At 39.1% G+C, this 21,069-nt stretch overlaps 1 long non-coding RNA gene across 1 annotated transcript; it reads right to left on the bottom strand.

The window, feature by feature from the left end:
* Nucleotides 1-1,175: 1,175 nt before the first annotated feature.
* On the bottom strand, nucleotides 1,176-3,720 carry LOC122137898. Its single transcript, XR_006155117.1, has 3 exons — nucleotides 3,694-3,720; nucleotides 2,170-2,328; nucleotides 1,176-1,225 (listed from the first exon to the last, which is right to left on the bottom strand). It is a non-coding gene; the product is annotated as an uncharacterized LOC122137898 (long non-coding RNA).
* Nucleotides 3,721-21,069: the final 17,349 nt, after the last annotated feature.

Here is a 21,069-nt window from a genome sequence, read left to right as displayed (position 1 = left end):
CATTCAGGTGAGTGTCCACACACATGCCAGCACTACAGACCCAAAGTCCTTCTCACTGGTCTGAGAGTTAGCGGGTGGAGAACCCATGTCTCCATGGGATTTCCAGAGGCATTAATAGGCTGCCCCCAGGGGGGATTCTGTCCAGAATCAAGAGGATCCTCTTCTAACACTGGGATCCTCAAGTTCGGAAGTTGCCACCCGAACCAGGTGTGGAACATCTACTTGTTCCCCACTTGCCCTGGGAAGTATTTGGACTAGTATCACTCAGATAAAGAGGTGACTGTGACCACTGACAAGTGGAGATGCACGATTTAATAACTTTTGTCGCTGGAAAAAATCCATCATACACAGCTGAGAAGCTAGAAGTTTTTCTCAGGTGCACTGTGTCTGTGCATTGCTGACTGGATATTACGTTCTGGTTGGAGTTGTGTATCAAAGTTCTCATCCCTTTTCCTTTGTGACAAGGGACTAAGAGAAGGTGTAGAAACCACCACAGTTTCCGAATAGTTCTCCAAGTGTTTTTTCTCATGGTTTGTTGCCTTGTTATCCACCATCAGAGGGTCTCTTTGAGAGTGAATGTGTAATAAGGTTCAATGGTGCACCCTTTACGTTCTTGCTTATTGTCTTGTGTTCCATTCAAATAAACTTCGCCAGTCAAAACTTTCTGGATTTGGGATTGATCTTCAACCATGCAGACGGGTTACACTGGGGATGCCTACAGGAGCAGACACACAGCGTTTATCTGTTGGTTGGCCTCTAGTAGCCCTAAAACTGTCCTTCCTCATGGGTGGCCGCGGTGGCACACAGTGTTCCTCCTCGCAGCCGTAGGACGACGGTCGTACTTTAGCATTAGTTCTGTCAGACAGTATCTGGAGTGCCCATGCTCGTTCGTCCAGCTGGCTTACATGGCCACTGGAGGCACAATGTTGGCCTCCGTCTGGATACCTGCAGGACGAACCAAAACCCTGGAGAAGATGTCCATAGAGTTGGTATCCTCATGGCTTGACAGGGACAGTGTAATCAGATTGTGTTTGAACGTGGCTGAGAATGAGCTGTACGCGGAGAGTCACGTTTGTTGTTGAAGATGACAGGATCAATGGGAGAGAGCTGAATGTCATAGTAACCCTGGTTGGGAGGATTCTCCAGACTCTCCATACTTACTAATCAACTACTGCTCTCTGTGCTGTAGTGCCTGGAGATATGGCCCCACTGCATGGACAGCTCGCTGCACAACAAAACAGAAGCAAGCCAAGTTAGATGATGTGACAATCACCATAAGGATTTCAAAGTTTGCCTACAAAAAGTACCAAAAAATTTACACTTTTTAATTGCCAGCTTGGAATTTCAATATCAAATTTGCATTGGTTTGTTGTAAAATTCCTGACGCAAAAGCTTCCAGAAAGTCTACAAAGTGTCTCTTGCCACACTTATAATGCAAGATGGAATTGACTTTAAGGAAGTATTTTGAAATCACAATTAGTTTTTATTCTATTCAAATAGAATAAAAAAAACTAAAAAGAACTACATTCAATAATAATAAAAAAACCTAAAAAGAACTAACAACAGTTTAGACCTATTGCAAGTCTCATTTTCCATCAGTTCAAATAAAAAGACACTCAGCATAAATAAACAAACATAAATCTATATATGCTAACTATTTGTGTCTATATAAATTATGTAGGCCTTTTCATTTTGTGTTACAGGTGTTATGATTAGGTTTCACATTTTCAGCGGAAGTCCCCCTGTTGAAGTTGAAAGTTAAATACAGTATTAGACCCTCAGGTCATTGCTATGTTTTGTACTGCAGGGTTTCTTGTGTGTTTTTGGTCACTTTGCTGGTGATCTGTGAAGAATGTCTGAGTCATACATCTGAAAATAGCAGTGGCATCCGGTAAGCCACATGTTGACCATAAAATGTGAGATCACCAGCTTCCTCCCTCCGATTGTTTTTCCTTGTGAAACTTGCTGGAAGCAAATTCTCTAATTCAACAATGAGATCTATCTCTCTCTGCCGTCGTCCGACACACAAAAGATCTGTTAAAGCTATTAGTATAATGTACGTTACACTGAACGCTGCAACACAGAAATGCTAAAAAGAAACAAATCATTATAGAGAGTAAGGTATGTTTACTTAAATACATCATCTTTTTTGACGACTATTATACCAACCTATTGTCACCTCCGGAGTGCCACGGTACACTGACAGGTGTGAAGTGGAGCTGCATAGCCGGGGGGCCATCTGAGGGGTCACCAGTGCCCGTAGTGCAGGGTGCCTCTGACAGCTTCGCCAGGTGCCAAGAGTGGGGACGGATCACTGGCACACAGCGCCTGCTCGAAGAACAGAGACATAACCCGAACAAGAAGTCATAACATCACCCTAATATACCTAAGTACCAGTTAACTGACAAAAAGAAAAACCACATTCAGGAAACCACAGCATTCAAGAGTGAGGAAAAGACCCTTTACTCCAAAGCAGTCAGTGTCAGTCTTGATAAATGTACAGGAATCAAAGGGAAATATGTTTGGATTGTTATTTGGAAGTCTTTCATACCTGCCATCCACTAGAGGCTGAGTTTGGGTTCTTTCTAAGGTATCCACAGTGAAATAACGGCCAATTAAATTTATAAAATAGCAGCATTAATGGAACAGGGGAGGATTCCAGGTTCATCCCATTATTCCCATTGACAGGAGTACAGTATTCCCAAACATTCCAGATGGCCAATACCAATCCTGAGGGAACTTATCATGGTTTTAAAGAGCTTATTAATTAATTAATAATAGTTATTAAAAATATAACAATAAAAAAAAAATAAAAGTGTTTCCATGAGAGGCCAGGTAAGAACAAGCGAGTGAAAAATATCCAAAAAATGCAATATATAGGAAATAAACTTAAGTATTTTAATAAAATAAAACTTTACCACAAAAAAATATATTTTTTCAGGATTCCTTTTCTGAATAGAAAGCTCCAGCAGCATTTTTTGAAATAGAAATATTCTGTAACATTATACGTTTTTACTGTTTACTTGTGTTCAATTTACTGTGTCCCTGCGGAATAAAAGAAATCTTAAAAAATCTTGAATGTGTTGGTATATAATAAATTCAAAACACTTCTAAAACAAAATAGCGATATCTGTATTGACACACCGTTAGCTATTTAATGGCAGTTCTCAGAGTGTGGTTATTGTAAGCAAGCAGAAGAATATTCAGTGTAATACAACAAATTGACACACATTAAAGAGTTTAAAATACAAACATGATATTGCCACACATGACATTTAGTAAAGAGAGGCTAAAAAAAAAATGAAGGACAAACGTCAACACAGAGGCACGTCAGAATCAAAATGTGTCTCGTTCAAAAACCCATGAACAATAAATGCAAATAATATTTCATTACAACCACTTCTGAATTGTCAGGAAATAAAAGATTTCTTAAGACAGCTCAGAACTATCATTATCCCTCAACCAATAAAACTTACAATCTAATCTAAAACATTAAACCTAACACCAAGCTGATCTGAGGCTCCATAAAGTACAGCTATCTAAAGGCAAAACACAGAAACTTCATGTAAAAATTCAGTTTACGGCTGAAATCGGGTCAAACAGAAAACAGAAACCCAGTTTTACCAGACTGAAGCTATAGCTGGGTTGACCCCCACTTAAGGTTTCAGCACAGTACAAAATGTCTTTACTCACAACACTTCAGACAACTCCAGATGTTCTAAAAAGTATAAGAGAAATATTCTGAGATGAACCAATATCCAAGATTGTTTAGCTTCAGGTTCAAGGTGAAGTTCAGGTCTAATCCATCAGTAGACGTTTCGAGTCAAAAGGACAACCCTGAGGTCTGCGTCTGCTGTGAGTGGTCAGTCTTTATCAGGACCCTAAACGGCTTCAAACGCTCCTATGAGTGAAAGCTGGTGGTCATTTAGCTGTGATGAGGCAGCCTGAGGCTCTGACCAGATTCCAAGTCCAGGAAAAAAAAAATTATCAGACAAACACTCCCCTCACTTCCCCTCTCAAACAGAATCTCTCTCTCTCTTTCAATATTTCAAGTCACAACTGAAGACCAAACATTCAGTCCCACTAAACGGCATATTCTCTCACACACACAACCTCCCAACGTTCTCGCTCTAATGACATTAGGAGGAGAGGAAGTGGTGCTCAGATGGAGAGGAAACTAGTTTGGGGGGAGATAAAAGCAGCAAGCCACTGCTAAAATAATACCTAGCATTTTCTCCTATTATTGTTTGAATGGGGGAAAACAATGTGAGGGCCGCTTCCTGTCTCCCTGGGAGAGAGCAGTCACATTTCAGCCAGTAGTGGTGAGAGAGTGAAGGGTGGAGAGAGAGAGAGAGAGAGAGAGAGAGAGTTGAGAGACCGAGAGCGAGAGAGAGCAGAATTGGGGAACAGATTGGTGGAATAAGACTGAATGATTGAAGCGGTGCATTGTATCTGGAGCATGAGGCAAGGTACATGTATTCTTGCTCTTTTCAATAGTGAAGAAAGTACAAACAATGTGTTTTGCGTATTCCAGCAAACTGCCTGAGAGACAGAGAGAATAAAATGAAGTTTAACTCACATCAGCTGTGCTTTTCCTGCTCTAATCAGCAGGGCTGATGAAAGTCAGAATGGGAGGTCAGTCTGATTAACAACTCTCGACCCGGACAATAGAAGAAAAACCCAGGAATCATGTATAGGACAAATTACAATGGCACGCAACCTCCCACCAATGGTGGTTATTCAGTTGAAACTGTTAACCCAGGGTCAATCTGTACAGAGTAGTTTTTTCATGGCAAATTAAAAATTCTGTCATTATTTTTCACCCTTGTGTTTTTTAAGCATGTGGTAAGCGTAAACTTGTACTATTTCCCTTGATTACTCATGATTGCCTTTTTTTCGAGTTTTAAACTTTGAATGGACACAATACAGTGCATGGCGAGCACACAACCTTTTTTATACTAAAGGTCTGTCCACCCGGACCCGTTTTGTCCATCTGTGCAAATGTTGGTATGTTAGCTCCTCACTGGTTGTTTGTTTTTCTCAAAAACATAGCAACAATAATGCTCTCACTATGTGACATTTTTGATAACTTTTCCACAGACATTCCAACATTCCAGCTCACATCGTGGTCACACCCGTACTACAAAATCCCAAGTCACATAGCAATCACTATGTTATGAACGATGTGTAACATAAATAAGTGAACTGAAATATGGAGGGTGTACTGTATATGAGGGGGTGAACTGTGACAAGATAATTGACCACTATAGAAGGCTACACACTCCAAAGTGTGTAATTTTTTCTTCACAAAAGAGAACATACTTTAAGGCCGTATGTGTAGGCAAATTAGGACGCAGCATATCTTTGACACCACAGATTGAGGTTTAGTACTGCACAAGTGTATGGCCATTAAAAGCCATTAAACCAAGGTTAAAGCCTTTAAGTGACCACATTTTCAAAATCATAATTGTTCTGATTATGCTAGGACCTTTAAATTTACCTTAAAATTCTTTATAGTAACTAAGATCGTGATGGATAGCAAAGAAGGGTGTTTAAACCCACAAACTGAATGATATCTCTAGTTATTGTAAGAAACGTTGGTGACATGCATGAGTCAGCAGTTATGCATGCTGTGCTCTGGTTAAAAAAAAAAAAAAAAAACCCTCATCTCTCTGTTAAGTTTTTTCCACCCCCAGACATACAATTAGTCTGTTAGCAGGCCTCTCTGTCTTACTGCATGGGATGACATTGAACTTACCATGTCCATATTTAATATGTATATTCAAGAATTATCACTGATCACGAATATGGTATTTTATAGATTGTAATGCCATAACTAAAACCATATTATTCTCTGTCGTTCCAATTTCTTTGTGCTAACAAAGTATGAAATGTTTTTTTTTTTTCATAGTAGCTGGTTACTACTATGTATTTGTTCCATGTTTCATCCATGTCTATGTCCTAAATCAAATGGACCTTTCACCTCAAAATAACTATTAGCTTGAAGCCTACATTAATTACATGCAACAAGGTTAAATAATAAATAAAATAAAAATAATAAAAAATTAAAATAAAATAAAATAAATAAAATAAAATAAAAAATAAATAAATAAAAATAAAATAAAATTTGTTTGTGAAAATAAAAATAAAATAAAATAAAATAACTAAAAATAAAATAAAATAACGCTTTCAATCCATGCAATCCCCGCATCGTTTGTTTTCTGGTTTGCCCGTTTCCCGGGAAACCCGCTGAGTGGTACGCACAGACTGCAGTCCATGTAATCACCCAGGCTTTTACCAATACGACCACAAAGAAAAAGCCTCAGGCCAGGAAGGGAGCAAGTCATGAGCTGGGCTCTCTAGAACAATAGCTCGTTTGTTGTTTTGGATACTCTTTCACTCTGATTCTAAAGTATTGTTGTAAGGGGAAAGAAAAGAATGCATGTAAAAATGCATCTTGGGCTAAAATGATTATCAGACACATCAAACCCCTTCCTAATCTACTTGGACACGAAAAAAAAACAAACGCAGAGAGATGTGCCAGATTCATGACCCCCACCCATGCCCTTTTAATCACAAGAAACATAAAGTGAGACATGAATAAAGTATGGAAGTCTGTTGAAGCCAGTAATCTTAACAAAATTGCAAACAACAGATGTTACAACAGAATGCCCCTCACACAGTTCACAAGGCTCACAGATTACACCAATGATCAACACCACCGTTTGTTTACATTTTCCCTGGCAACTGAACAGAAGTTAATCTAACTGATGGCCTACATCTTGTCCATTATGTCCAGAGTCCTATCACAAAAAAAAGTTTTACAATGCTGGTAGGAGGGACAAACATTTTTATTGTGTGGCAAACAATAGGCTACTGGCGACTGTTAATAAACAAAAGAAGCCATTTCAATGTGCGACAGTCTGAAAACTAGTAATGCAATCCCAAAGGATAAACCCAACCACAGGGAGAACTGTCTCGGATTGACCACTTGACACATTCCAGCGAAAAAGATCATGGTCTGCTTTGTCCATTACCATTGAATGTAAGACTCACACACCATTTCACTAATTTCTTACTAAATTTTTTTCCAAACCATATTGATGTTTTTGCTGGATATTAATTGTGCATCGCCATTTATCCTATTTAAGGAGGGCATTATATGACAGCAAAGGAGAAAGTGAATCTTTACAACCACTGATAAAATGTATTATATAATGCGGTGATGCCTAATATTCACTTGGGCTTCGGGGGCGGGGTGCTTTTAGTTACTTTTATTAGTATTTCATTTCTTATTTTCTGATTTATTTCGACAAAAAAAAAAAAATTATAATACGCTATGCTATAATATATATGATATATAAGTATATTAGTATTTTAGTATACAGCCAAACGCATATTTAAATCAGTGCAATCCCTAACTATATACTGTTGACTGTACAGAAAATCCTTCTGGTGCACAATTGTCTTAAAACCACAACAAAGAAGGCCTGTAAACTATAAATTCTGTGCATAGAAATTTGCTTCAAAAACATGTTATACACTAACACCACAGTAGGATTGTATTGTTTGATAGTTTTGGAATCTGAAAGGTCTTGAGAGTTTTGTTTCCTAATATGTGGAAAAGTCAGGGGGGGGCGGTCTTGGGAATGTAAGGAACATGCTCCAAAGGTTTTGGCATTGAGAACCTCCTTTGTTCTTTCTTGCTTCCTTAGAGCAGCGGGCAGGATCTTTACCGTAAAGAATTGCTTTTTCTAGAAGCTTCCTGAGTTTGCTGTCTTGGTCCTTCAAACTCCTCCCCCAACGGCTCTCCAAACCACAAGATCGTAAACTCATTAGTAGTGAAGTGCAACTGGCGGTTTCTCCCAGAGAGGACCAGGCAACCTGTGATAAATGAGACCCGAAGTGGCTCTCACCAACTTTATTTCTATCATGAGAGCAGTGGTGGCTTACAGCTTTTAATATCAGCCTTTGGCCGTGTGGCTTCGTACAGTAGATTACAGCCACTGGTGTCCTGTAATGTGAATGGGAAATGGCCTCTAAATCGTTGTCATTTATTAACTTCTCTTTTTTCAATTTAAAACTCTACCAAAATGCCCTGAAGACAAAGAACATGGGTAATGAATCAAAATGTAATGTGTTGTAATGTATCCATTCCTTTCCCCCCCATCCCAATAGGTGTCGACACGGTGGCAGGTTTCAATTGTGAAAAATTCTACCATCAATTTATCAATCTTCACGTTTGTTCCAAGACTTCTCAATGGGACAAACAAAAGAAGATATTTGTGAAAGATTTGTTTTGGCGTTACTGGTCCAAACAAACATTGGACCCCACTGGGTTCATTGTATGGACAAGGAGAAAAGTGTTTCTTCTAAGATCTTAAACTAGATCCCAAATTTAGGGTAATTATTTTTGCAAATAGCTTTGGTACCACTTGCAGCGTCAGAATTACCACAAAGCATTTTTACGAGTGATGCTGTATTTATGGATGATTATAGTGCAATTAGTTTGCTCTGGCAAATGGTGTATAGAACCAATGTGCCAATTACTCAATAAATCCAGACGGATATTTCAAAGCAAGGACCCAGCGACACTTCCCCTCCATCACCTGGCTTTTCTAATAGGGAGACATACCCTTCTTTTAAGTCTGATCATGCGGTGTTTGTGAATCTGAATATCTTTAAGCTACATACTTACAGTGCCAAATTAATGGTCTGGATTTCAAAACTTGATTGTGATGACTAGGGGACCACAAAATACACATTTCAAAACAGTTCTTCCGCCTCTTGACAATGGTTATGTGCTGTAAATAAACATTTCTGTCCACATGGTTCCCAGCCCAGCTCCTAAAAGCTGCCTATTACACAGTCAGGCATGTGTAACAGGCCGGTGGGAGTAGGAAACTAGGAGGAAAACCAAGACATCCAGAACAGAAATTCAGAAGCACACTGTTATCTGTGCCAACAGCTGGGCACCACTCCTCCCCAGGAACAGAGCAATCAGGTTTAGACTAACCTCGATAGACTCAAGTGTATTTTCATACCTTGTAGTATTTAATCACTTAAAGGGTCGGTCATATGATGCCAAGTTCAAATTTTCCTTTCTTTTTTTCTGCGAGTTGTTACAAGCTCTTGAGTAAATAAAGAAGATCTCGTGAAGTTGCAAAGACAAAGTCTCCAAATCCAAAGAGATATTCTTTATAAAAGTTAAGACATCGTCCACGCCCCCCTCAACAAAAAAAAAATCTACGTCACGTATGTGGGAATATTTGCATGACGCCGCCCAGGATGTTCAACGCAAAGACAAAGAAGGCGTACCTTTTATTCTCATTGTAGTATTGTTGTTGACGCCCCCGCCATGGTACGTATAGATTGCTGTTGTGTCTCACTATTTGAAAGCGCAAAACTATTTGGTTTGGCATTCCAAAAATGAGGATGATATCCGCTTCATCATGCCTGGGCAGAGTCGTGGGGCGGAATCCGTGCTGGTCCGAGGAGGAAATACATCAACTTTGCGGTGTGTTTCGTTAGCGAATCGGTGTTCACTGTGGACGAAAGCGGCGTCCAGCCCGGGGTCGTCAGCATCGTGGTTGCTGCAATGACCCAGGTACGCTACTCGTAGAATCCGCACGCCGCACCGTTCTAACCCACCCTCTGCTCACTCTATGCCTCCAGCCTCTGCTCACTCAAGGCCACAGTGTGTGACGATGTGATTTGTTGACTAGAAACGAAACTACTTTTGTTTTGGCTTCCCGTCCAAAAGAAAACACAGACTACAAATCATGCTTCTATATTAACGCTTTATAATCGCGTTTTATGTTTTTGATCCTTGCGCCTCGGTTTCCTCCCCGGACAATGGCTCTTCACAGTATGTTAAGAGGCGTACCATTTTCCATCACACGCTTTGAGGCAATTCGGCTAATCAAATAACATGCCTGGATATAGTGGGCCAATCACAGCACACTCTCGCTTTTCAGAGAGTTGCTCAGGAAAAATCAACACGTTTTTAGAAGGCTTATAAGTATAGAGGAGAAACAATGTGTTTTTTTTTTTACCTTAAACCGTATAAACATCGCTTCATTACACCAAATACACAAAATATCATGTTATTTTGCAGGCATATGTGGTCTCTTTAAAGAGTCCATAAAGAACTCAAAAAGGTGGCATACAACACTGAACGTCCAAATAAATATCACAAAGAATCTTAACAAATTCTCTCAAGAATCCATAAAAGAGCTAAAGTGTCGTTCCTGCTCAAAATTATAGAGATTCTAAAATAATGTCACAATATACAAAGGAAGAAAACACCATGAAATAATATCATTTTTTTTAAGAACTTGTACCATCACAGTCTAAATCCTCTAAAGAACAATTGGTATTAAATCTGACTTCAACTTAATGCTAAAACAATGAAATTAAACTGACACTCTACTTGGAGGAATTTTTTTTAATTGAAGTAATACTGGTTAGGAAGGAGGAACTTGAAATATTGCCTGTACAGGCAATAGTCAAAAAGGAGAACTACCTGTAGCAAAGAATATAAAGGTTTTAGCATTTAAGAAGAGGTGGACGCTAGAATCAGATATTCCATCCTACAAAAAACCCAATTTGAAATAAATTTGATGGAACTGATTAGGAGATTTGGTATTGAAACACAAACATGGCCACAGACAGGTATTAAAATGATTCCCATTTTGAAAAGTAACTGAAGAGTCAAGATTCCTTGCCTTAAATGGAGGGTGAAATGAGCCTGGCAAGGATGTATGTGACCTGGACAGGCCTGCAAAGAGTACACACAAACACAATGACATAAAACCACCATAGTCCCACTGATCATCATGGCTAAACCAGCTAAGAACTTTTTCAATAAAGACCACAGAAATCATGAACCCTTCACCTTTATGTTGCAAAAGGGTAAATTTTTGCTTTTTTAAGGTTAGGTGAGAACCTGCATCAGAAAAGTCGATGTTGTTTCAATGCAGCCTGAAGGAATACAGATACCTGATTTCAAATATGGAGCTTGGTGGAATTGGTACTCTGGGTTTTAATTTGACAATAGCTCTGCTCACAGTGAATGATTTGTCAAGGCAGGAATAAATATATCAACAGTTAACATTAGCTTTACAAAACAGGGCAAAAGCATAGTATATGATAGTTCATCTCACATGAAATGAAGTCAACTTGAATGTCGAAGGTAATAACCTTAAAGTCTGAATAACATGTACAAAGAATATAAAACCATAGCAAATATACAATAGTCACACAGGCGGAGGAATAAGGCCTGAAGACTGCAGCGCGTTCAGTGAGGTATTGGACACTAATATCAAAGAGCTGAATACAAGCAACAAACGACAAAAGAATTTTTTCCGATCTCTACCACTCTCCTCACTCCTGAATCCCTCTGATTCTGTGAAGATAGCTTTCTGCAGAGCTAGTGTTTGATGGCTATCCTAAAACTCTGAAGTTGAAAAGTTCAGGATTTTCTCTTTGGACTAAAAGCATTTGAACAGCCTGAGACTGTATCTCCAAAATCCTATACCTTAAGCTGGCACTCAAGTAGAGTATGTTTTGTGAAAATCTTGAGAATTTGTGTGTTTTGAGAAACCTTTGAGTGAAGGTTGGGCAAAATAAATAGCATATTAAATCAGTTTATTTACTCACAGATAACATAAATACAGAACATGGCTTAGCTAGAGGATGTTGAGAGAATGAGAATGAGGGGAAGCTATAAAATGAATAAAATAGTTAATGTTTATTAACCTGAGATATTTATGGAATTGAGGGGTTTTACTGAGAAAAGTTATAGAGCATGGAATAGTTAAATAATGGTACATAATAAGGTTATAGAATGTTAAGAGGTTTTTTAAAATGATAAACTCTTGAGAGAAAATAGAATGAGATTATACAGATGGCAAAATTTTGAGAGGGCTACAGAATGATTAGGAAAAAAATAATGAGATAAGGGAATGAGAAATATTTAATGAGGAAAAATTAAGTTATTAAAAAAGGTTTAGAATATTGAAGGAGAATATTGAGCAGGAAGAAGGGAGGAGAGAGGAAATGATGGAAACAGGGGAGGCATGTGGGAGGCACTGAAGTGTCTGCGAGCATGGAGAGGCCTTTAACATATTGAATGCTGACTCCAGCTTGACTGTATCGTCTAGTCTGAAATTTTGAGGAATAACACATGAAGCCACACTCTGGCATAGTGAAGCAATAGCAAACATTTATTCTGGAACTTGTATGTAAATCAGAATTTTTCAAATGTTAGAGTGGGGGTATAAGCAGGACACCATTCAATTCTCTTAATATTAGTGAGGGTGAATTATTCCACATGATTGCTTTTAGCCATCCAGATGCCTTGTAAGGAAACTGGTAATAGAATAGAGTTGCAGAAGGAAGGGCCAATACACAGAAATTTTGTTCATAGAGATCTTTGGGCTGAAACTCTCTTGACAGCCAGAGCTCTGGTCAGCTCCTGTCTGCCAGGCTAAAATGAAAGAGCCAGACTAAGGAAAAATCCTAGGCAATAGGATGAATTAATCACTGTGTAGATGCTCTCCTCAGTGAGGCATGCTGCATATCACTGGGCATTATGTCATCTGATGTGATGTTTATGGGGAAATCTAGAAGAGTTTTTCAGAATATGAGGTGCTGATCTGCATTTTAGTGAGAATGCTGGCTGCATTTTATGAGCCATGGGCTTGTTATCTGCAGCTCAATAATAGGTGGGATGCAGGTATGGAAGGAAGGCACTTTGCAGATTTAGGTTATGACTGAACAACTATGTAGATTCACAGAGCTCAGAACTGAATTGTTCAAAAATCTGTATAGGGGAAATCTTTTTTCTGCCCCTAATATCCGTTGGCAATAAAAAGTTGCGGAGTATCTTTTAATCTCCTCTTTCTGAGAACCAAGCACGCGAAATCACGGATCTGCCTGCTTAGTTGTCAAACAGGCTTGTTAGCACTTCTTATATTCTTGTCTCAACCATTTCTTTTTTTTCGAATCTGGGAACAGAATGGGTTTGTAATAGTGCATGTTTGCTAATAGGACCGCTCAGATTGGCAATAAATACAAAAAGAATAAATGGCATGCCGCAATGGACATTGCAGCATGTATAACCAGTAAAAATGGGCTACTATTTTCAAGAATTCATGTATGTCTGTGTGTAAGCGCATAGGAATTTAGAGAAAGCAGGCTTTGAGGAAGACCCAAAAGTTAGATTCCATTTGTTTCACTTAATCAGTACAGTTGCTATGTATGAAACCCCCAGAAAGTTATGGCACTATGAGATGGATCAAATGGAATCAGGCAGGCACTTCTGGTTCTGCCAGAAATCTGCATTCAAAACCAGGCAGTGCTGGAGTCTGTGGAGTAGAATCTTTGCCCTCTGTACAAGATTCTTACAGTTGCGTGGATTCCTGTAAATGGGATTTTACTCTGCAAAGGGTGTGAAACAGCTGTAAATGTAGCTGCTTTAGAGTCTGTGGCATGTGTGGCAACAGCTATTCTGGTACTATCCCGGGACGTGACGATACGCAGAGGGGCCATATGTCTTGTTTAGCGAGGGTTGTCTTCAATGAGCCGAAAACAGCCCATGTTACTCCTCTCCTCATCAGGTTACACTGGCTACCAGTAGCCGCCTCGCATCAAGTACGTGTTCTGTACTACACTAACTGAGACTTGTCATAGCACTTGTATACCGTTGTTGTTCTCGTTGATCTGATTGTTTCTACTGTTCTCATTTGTAAGTCGCTTTGGATAAAAGCGTCTGCTAAATGATTAAATGTAAATGTAAATGTAAAGCTTTCAAATTGAAGGCACATTTCTCTTTTTAGCGGCTACTGTTATGGTGCGAACTAGGGTACTGAAACTATAGGTTAATACATTAACTGGATACATAAAATGGATCATTATGAAATCTAATTTATTTTAAAATAGTTAGATAAAAGTGGATAAAGTTGGATAAAATTTCTGCCAAATGCATACATGTAAAACTAAATAAAAAATCATCAAAGCTTACTGTATAAATCACAAAGACTGTGTTAAATATGTTTATACTGTATTTTTTGATGAGTTTTTAGAAACGTGATGTAAAATCTGGCAATTTTTTTCTTTATTTTGCAGCAGAACCAGTAAACATACTCAAGAGTAAAAAAACAAACACATTTGGATACACATGCGATCATTTTGCTACAAGTGAGCCCCTGTGTTTCAACAATGAAACCAAATCTTTCTGAAGCATGTTCACACACTTTACCATTTTGTAAGACTCATCCAATGCCAACTGCCGCCTGCATTGTAGAGTAAACATATGCACATGTTGTGTGTGAATGTGCGTATGTGGTGAGCATTGCAGGAATATTTTTGTGTGGTTTTTGAGGAGATCTAAGACAGAACGTGTCCAGAGGGGCATAAAGGAAATATTCATGCGGCTGGAATACAATGCTCGGTGGGGGACAGTGAGTGACGGGATGTGAGTTCATACTTTACAAAATATTCAGATTTTGTCTCATAAGCAGGTCCAGACAGGGTCTGGAGACATTTTTGCATTTTCTGTGCTGATCGTGGGAGAAAATCTGCAGAAATCTTTGAAATGAATTTAGACAGGATAAAATGTTTAAACAGACCTGACAATACCCAGTAGCTGAATACAAAATCAAATCATATTTAATAACCCGAACACGTAAGAAAAACGTTGTCCATGATGGACATTCTTATTCTGTGATGACCTACAAAGTTCAGCAAATCAACTCTCCACTTGTCAACTCAAGTGAACTGAAAGAGCAAATACTTCTAAGAGACCAGAGATGTTTTAGGACACAAAAGGAAACAGAAAAGAAGAGAAAGACAAGACAGTCGAGTGGTGGGAGATACTGGGGGGATATAATATAAATTATATTTGTGGGGATGTTTTAGTTTTGGGACTATAATAATTGGGAAATTTACATTTTATTTTTATTTTTTGGCTGGTTTAGGTCTGTCATGGATAAATATGACACTAAAACCGCCAGTAGGTGGCAGCAAGTCTGTGTCTCAATGAGTGATTATTTGAATCATTCAAACAATTCATTTAAAATAGCCAATTCATCACACTCAAGCACCAATATTTGGGAAAACGGCAGTCTTGCTTGTGTAATATTACTTATATCACACATACCTCAAAAATACATACAGTATACAGAAAACCCACACGGATATATTTTTGCTTTCATAACTTGAATTACAAGGGCACTGTAACTTTATTTTAATCATCACGCTGTGAATTCTTTTGGACTCTCAAGACTTGTTTTTGTTTGCTTTTCGCATATACTCATACATACTCGATGTCAGCTTGCACATTGTTAAAACAACAATTAAGATATAATGCATCCCTATGAAGACTAAATGAAGACTAAAAAAGCTTCACAGATTTCTGCATGACTGGATGAGTCTTTGAGGGACTCAAAACGGGAGCTCCAGATAAGATCTCATAAATAAGTTGAAGCAAATGTCTTTTGGATAACTTTTGATTCCACTTTAGAATATTCTCAGGTTGAACCCTCCTGGGAAGAAAAGAAATGATTGGTGCAATAATAGGGCCTTTCGCACCGCAGGAACCTTTTCATAGAACTAATTGTGGAACTACCCACTTTTGGGCGTTTTAGTACCTGACTGCCTTTTTCGAGAACCAAATTAGCTCCTACTCCGGAGCAGGGTCTAACCAGCACAACTGGTACTACCAGCTGTGTAACAAACTGTAAACATTGTGTCAACTTATTTGGCAAATATGATGAACAGCGATAAATATACAGACGCTGAAGTGCAGGCACTTGTAGCAAATGTAACACTGTCAGTTGTCGTTAGAGATTCTTAGTCCTCCTTTCCATTCTTTCAATCGCTTTATGAATACGTAGACATTCCATGTTCATTATTGTGAAACCCGCGAGACAACAAAAACACAGCTCCGTTCACAGCGTCCTCCATCCTCCTGTTGTTAATATTGTTCTTCTTTGTTAACGCTGTTGAAAGCCGCGCACAAATGACATGGCTGTCGATCGCCTTTTGTCATGTCCTAGTACACACTCTCGGTGCGAATGCAACCCTTTAAATGGTACTGGTAAACAGTTCGCGCAAAATCGTCCCAGTACTTTAGTACTGTACATTTAGTTCTGGAACTAAAGCGGTGCGAAAGGCCCTTATATCTCTCAGAGATGCTGACTGAATGACTGTCTAGTTCTTCAGTGAATGAGGCTTGCAGTCTTTCTCCTGTATTCTGGTGGTTTTTAAGATGCAAAATACCTGGTTATATGTAATGGAAACATTATTCAGATGTATGGTCACAATTACAGCCTCGCTGAGGACATTGCTCTTTCTCGCTTCTTCTCTCCTTCCCATCTGCTCAAAACAGACTGTTTCCATGGGATACTATAATCAGCGTGCTCAAGTCCTTCAGCCTGGACCACAGGGGCCTCATCTCAATTCTGCGAGGCTGCATTTGTTTGTTTGTACATGCAACACAGATGACACTTGTTGAATAACTCTTTTACCACTTAGTTTTCAACAAACTGGATTTGTGTACCATCTCAGATACCTGAATTTGTGCTGTAAATCCAATAAACCTTCTCTGCGAGTCTAAATGAAACTGGTGTACAGTATGTTCTCCAGGTGCATTGGTGCAGGAGAGAAGTGATGTACCTTTCATTAGTTCACTAAGCTCAAAACAAACACAGTCTTTTTCCACCCTAATATCCAATCTGCTGCACATACTCCATTGGAAAAAGCCCGGTAACCCTCATAGCAGGTATGTTTTATGGCAGGATATGTAACATTGTTGCACAAAGAGAACAAATTCGCATAGTTGGCAGGCATACCCGAGTACCCCCTTGGCAATAAAACAAACTCACATGCACCGTCTTACCTCATAAGCTGCCAAAGCACTCAGAACTCCCTGCGAGGAAGACCGGGCAACCAAAATAAAATGAGAGGGAAGTTGAAAGAGTGTTCACCTGCTGTCCTCCACTAAATTTTTTTTAACAAGTACCTGGGGCCATGATGTAATGGCACTGCATCTGTGCACGTTCACTCTCAGATCTCATTGGATTATTTAGAAGAACTTTTGTTAAACTGTTGGCGTCAGCTGGTGCACACCACATAGACCTCACTCTAACTCTATTCCTCGCTCTCTCTCTCTCTCTCTCTCTCTTTCCTTCCTGTATGCCCACCCAGTAGTCTCATTCTCCCACTCTTTCTTTCCTTCCCTTGAAGTCATGTTCTCCTTCAAGGCTTGATAAAAATAACCGCAACCACACCTATGTTCCATCAGACCTGTGCATGTGTTTGTGTGTGTGCACGAGTGCTTGTTTGGCTTGGGCATGGGCACGACTCGCTCCCTGGTGATCCTGAAATAAAGTTCACAAAGGGACCTTTATATATGGTTGAACAGTCCTACATGACAAATCCCTTTTTCGTCTCCCCATTCCTTTAATCTCCCTCCGGAGCAACCACTGCTTACATGCCATGCGAAGAATAAGAATTTCCGTACCCATTCTTCAAACATGACCTGGTGGAAAATACTGTCGAGGAGGTGAATGTTAGGGGAACTTTCTGCCTGAGACTTTTGTGTTTATAAAAACACCCGAGATGAGTAGTGAGGGCAGAGACTACAGCAAACAAACGGCACCACTGTGACTACTTCCAGTCACTCCTTTTCGAGATAAAATATGGTCTGAGTTTAAGCTAGAGGAGGCAAGAAACACCTTAAATTACAAGAGGCTTGACTTGAAAATTATAAGTCCCATGATGTGAATAGTTTTAATACAATAACGGCTTTGAGTGGCCATTCCTAGTTATGCTGTCAGTGTACCGAAAAAATGCATTTGCACTCCCATGCTCAGAGACCACAGGAGGGAGGGGTGCATGTTTTTTGTGTGATGAAGAAAAAATAGTCTTCACCTCTCCCTGTACAATATGATTGCTAAATTCATCACAAATGTGAGTTGACCCAGCACTCCACACTGCATACAATCCAGTATTAAACAGGTAAACACCCAAAAAAGATCTCTCTAGTCCTGTGTTATTACTGTTATTTTTTTCTTTAGCAAATGTATTACATTAATTTCCAGAATAAAAAAATAAATATATATTTTCCCCACTATCATACAGAATTCCACTGCTGGCCATTTATTTTTTATATATATTAACTTGTATAATGCATGCAACAACAAAAACAACAACATTCTCATACAACAGACTCGGTGCTACATTATTTTTGGTTACACTGGTAAACAAAGCAAAAGGTTTACCTGAGTCAACAACACATCAGGGATCACATCAGTTCTCATATTCTCATCACGTTAATCAGAGTATGAGCATGAAAACCAATCTGCAACAAGTAGAGAGTCTATATGGTGCGAGGGCCTCTTCAGCAGTGAAGAATGGCCTCCCTGTCTCCCAGTCCCAGCATCGGCCCTGGCAGCATGAGGTCACTCCCTCTATCGCTCTATAAATAACAGGGCGTCGCTTTTTGGCAGTCTGGCTCACTGCCCGCCATTGTGCCACAGCTGGGCAGAAGAATCGTCCGTCTGAACTGCCTAGAGGCCAGAAGGCTCTTACCAAGCATCGCCAATCCCACAACAAGCAAAGGAACATGGGGAACACCAGGAACATAGTTGCCCATTTTAGAGCAAGCAGTTGTATACTGGCTACAAAAAGAGAGAGAGTGAGTATAAGAGAGAGATATTAGAGTGCAGTACAGACATATCAAGCTGTATTTTATGACATTATGTTCCATAAAAGTGGAATAAGTAATTCACGTTGATTGACACTAATCTGGGAGGGTTCAGCCTTTGAATAAACTCATTTGTAACAGAACCTGCCATAACATTTATCACAAGACCTACAATATATGTTTGGGCTTGCCATTTTTCAGCAATAATTTACAAATTTTTCCAGTGGGACCTTTAGAGGAGGAGGGTTGTCCAAGAACACTACTTTAAAACAAGTGCTGCTTTATCAATGCTGTAATGGTTTCCTCAGTCAGAAAACCACGAACAGAGAGCAGCCAGAGGTACGCCGCCCACAAACAGCCCCAGAGTATAAGGCTGACCTGCGTCTATATGACAGTGAGACTTTGTACTATATATCCTGTGCCAAAATATGACATACATTATATTATATAGTATATACGCCTCTAACTCTAGTTCTAACAGCTGATTTGAAACAATGAAGAGTCTCTGAACCCCCGGGGAAAGGATGCGCTGACTTGAAATGTGGCCATGGATAAAAGAAAGAAAGGTGTAAGATAATGGGGAAGTGTGTGAGACGAAGACATCCTAGGCAGATCTAGGAAGTGTGGGGAACATGGGTTTTGGCTCTCTTTTACTCTACCCTTATCCTGATGGAAAAAACAACAGACATAACAGCAACTGGAGAGTTGAAAAGAAGTCACATGTATGTGTGGGAATGCATAAGCACCAAAAGAAAAAAAAAATCCACTGAGGAGGACAGAGAAGGGTCTATATTCATACTAAAGTTTTGGAATAAACACTTATCCTGAGCTATTATAGCATGAAGGAAAAAATAAGACCTCAGGAAAACTAAAAACATGCCATGTATTTAGCATTAGGCTCATTTTCTAGCATGAAGCTTAATAATGTTCCCATCTAGCTCACGACATAGCAATTTGTTCCCCTACAAGTGTTTATATATATTCAATGTGAAAATTGATACTAAATGCCAAAATCTAGGGGGAATGCAAATTAGTCCATTAAAAAAACACAAACATACCCTGACGCACATACAGTATATATACACACACGCAGACCGCTATCCCAGGCTTTACTTTCATTCCACAGCAATCAAAAGCAGAGTCAGTGGGTCACTCTGCAAACTCCATAGAGCCCAGAATCCGCCAGTGGCCTCCAAAAGACGAGGCCTAACAGCTGCCATTCCCACCCAAATCCTCTTCAGGAAACTTCCCTTCTCATTCCTGGAATCTTAAAGGATTTTGCCTTGTTGGTGTGTTTCCTCGTGCCATCAGAAGACTTTTCATACATGATGGTATACTGATGTGCTTTACAAAGGCAGAATATTAAAAAAGATGAACTAAAAAGGGTATGTTCCATGGCACAAAGAATAAAAAAATCTCATACAGTACATTAAAGGTGATTCATACTTTTTACAATATTTCACTATAAAAGGATTCATTTAGTCTTGTTAAATATAACCATTTCCCCATAAAATTAAAAGGTAGTTCATTGTTTTTACTTATAAAAACACATTTTATATTTATAAATATTTTATAGTAAAATTATGTATGTGTGTGCGTGTGTGTGTATATATACACCCACACATATACAGTATATATTTTTTACATTTTGCGTATAAAATGTAAAAACATGTCATTTGTGTTACAATTACGAAAAACTTTTTACAGTGCATAATGTGTTAAGTGGTAGTGTGGTAAAAACTTGTGAAAGACCAGTAACAACTAGTCTAATAAAACAACTGATATTTGGAGATAACAATAGACAGTTTGAAAATTAAAATTCCTCATTGTGAGTAGGTTTTTTTTCCAGATTATTTTTGTGAATTTTTACTGAATATTCTGTAAAACAATTTAAACAATTTTAATGTATGTCTCATTTGCCATTATTAACTTTTTTTTTTTTTTTTTGACAACTTTTTAGTTCATTTTGCTGAGCATCAGCTTTGACTTACATAGTACCTTCTCATTAATGGTGGCATGTGAGTCACACAACAGGGACTGATGAGCAGTTGTATTCAAAGATCTGTAAGCTGGTGGTCAGTGAATGCATTCAAGCACCCAGGCTTGCATGCAGTCTTATGCTGCTCATAAAAGAGAGAAGAATGAGGTTGCGAGCCTTGAGTAACCCCCTCCTCTGCAGCACAGCCTTTGTCTACTGTTGGACAAGGATCTAAGCCTCCATTTTACAACACAACCCAACTGACTGGCTGACTGACAGATGTATTATCCCCACTTAAGTTCCCTTTATCTATTCCCACACAAACACAAACCTGGTTTATCTGAAGCTAAGAAAACACCACAGCGTTACAGCAAAGCAG

This window comes from Cyprinus carpio, chromosome B7, assembly GCF_018340385.1.
Source record: "Cyprinus carpio isolate SPL01 chromosome B7, ASM1834038v1, whole genome shotgun sequence".
NCBI lineage: Eukaryota > Metazoa > Chordata > Actinopteri > Cypriniformes > Cyprinidae > Cyprinus > Cyprinus carpio.
Note: the sequence above shows the minus strand (reverse complement) of the source record. Positions and strands in the feature narration are given on the sequence as shown.